Raw genomic sequence first — 2,176 nt, forward strand, 5'->3', positions numbered from 1 at the left:
GGGTTTTAGCACTGTAACGGGCTACATACCAGAGTGGTATATATAAATACTGTAGTTATATATATATATATATATATATATATATATATATATATATACATACTGCAAGTGTAAGTTATTCATTATTATCAAATATGCATTTCAGTGGAAAGCATTCGGTTTTCTGCAGCAATACAGAGTTACTGCCGATTTTGCAAAGTAATTTCAGATTTCGCAAAACAACAAAACTTCTTCTTGTAAATCAAAGCGCTTCGGAAATGTTTACGGCTTTACGCGTTTAATAACCATCTCGTCTGTAATAAAAGGCGGCGAGTTTTGATACGAAATCATTTCTTCACTCAGAAGGCAACAAAGTGAGTGGTTGGTTGGTTGGTTTTACTCGTGTTTGGTGACTAATATTTGTTTCTGCAGATGAACAAGTCAGCACTTCTCCTCTTGCTTGTCATCGGACTCCTCGTCTCCATAGAAACCACGAATGCTGAAGTGAAGTGGGGCTGGACAGGTGATCGTCGCCGCTGGGACCAAAAAAAGATGCATAACGGTAAGTAATGTTGCGACCACTACACACTCAGTTCAACTTTGTTTATTTTCTAACTTGGTGATACCATACATATTTATAAGACGTTAACATGAAAGATCTATAGTTTTAGATGGATTTACTGAGTGTATAAAACCAAAAGTGTCTCACAAACTACCGAAGTGGCATTTTGTTGGTTTTCGACCAAAATCTAGCTGCTAGCCTGTAATAGCTGACGTTGTCACAAAATCCTTTCATTTCAGTTGAAGACTTCTTGAAACAATTCCAACAAGTCCGAGATATTGATTTGGAATTTTAAAGCAGAATGCTGATGGTCGTTATTATAAATACAACATCCTGTAATAACAAGTTTGAATATATGATGGTTCTCAATTGACACGTCATTATAACATTACATCAAACCGAACACGCCTCAAACTACGTATTTAACCATTTTATTGAAGGTGCACTATTATCTAAATGCACGCATTCTAAACGTTTTATGCAATGTTTGCTCTTATCTTGCTAAAACAACATGCGCGTAACTAAGAATAATCTGAAATACTACAGTGGTATATTCCACAAGAGAGGTCAGGAACCTTTAGTTTAGGCACAAGTTGTTTCACTATCTCGAGGTATTTGTTGAATGGGTTCCCACTTTAACCCAGTACGCCAAATCCGGTACAAGTCATTTCGCCACTTATTTTAATTGTCGCTCGCATGCCTTCTGCAAAAATGTGTTGCAGAAAGTTTAGAATACGTTCGTATTACAGGAGGAGTTGGTTTTTACAATAAGTAACATTTTACTTGTGTGAAGGTACGTGTTGTGCAAAAATTAACATTTTACTTGTGTGAGGTTATGTGTTGTGCAAAAATTAACATTTTACTTGTGTGGGGGTATGTGTTGTGCAAAAATTAACATTTTACTTGTGTGGGGTTATGTGTTGTGAAAAATTAAAATTTTACTGGTGTGGGGTTATGTGTTGTGCAAAAATTAACATTTTACTTGTGTGGGGTTATGTGTTGTGCAAAAATTAACATTTTACTTGTGTGGGGTTATGTGTTGTGCAGAAATTAACATTTTACTTGTGTGGGGTTATGTGTTGTGCAAAAATTAACATTTTACTTGTGTAGGGTTATGCGTTGTGCAAAAATTAACATTTTACTTGTGTGGGGTTATGTGTTGTGCAAAAATTAACATTTTACTTGTGTGGGGTTATGCGTTGTGCAAAATTAACATTTTACTTGTGTGGGGTTATGTGTTGTGCAAAAATTAACATTTTACTTGTGTGGGGTTATGTGTTGTGCAAAAATTAACATTTTACTTGTGTGGGGTTATGTGTTGTGCAAAAATTAACATTTTACTTGTGTGGGGTTATGTGTTGTGCAAAAATTAACATTTTACTTGTGTGGGGTTATGTGTTGTGCAAAAATTAACATTTTACTTGTGTGGGGTTATGTGTTGTGCAGAAATTAACATTTTACTTGTGTGGGGTTATGTGTTGTGCAAAAATTAACATTTTACTTGTGTAGGGTTATGCGTTGTGCAAAAATTAACATTTTGCTTGTGTGGGGTTATGTGTTGTGCAAAAATTAACATTTTACTTGTGTGGGGTTATGTGTTGTGCAAAAATTAACATTTTACTTGTGTGGGGTTAT

The 2,176-nt window shown here is 35.1% G+C and overlaps 1 long non-coding RNA gene across 1 annotated transcript; it reads left to right on the forward strand.

The window, feature by feature from the left end:
* The first annotated feature begins 243 nt into the window (after positions 1-243).
* Positions 244-1,392, forward strand: LOC149730130 (uncharacterized). The gene is made up of 3 exons (XR_016385775.1): positions 244-353; positions 412-541; positions 781-1,392. It is a non-coding gene; the product is annotated as an uncharacterized LOC149730130 (long non-coding RNA).
* Positions 1,393-2,176: the final 784 nt, after the last annotated feature.

This window comes from Ciona robusta, chromosome 10 (assembly GCF_009617815.1).
Source record: "Ciona robusta chromosome 10, ASM961781v2".
Lineage (NCBI taxonomy): Eukaryota > Metazoa > Chordata > Ascidiacea > Phlebobranchia > Cionidae > Ciona > Ciona robusta.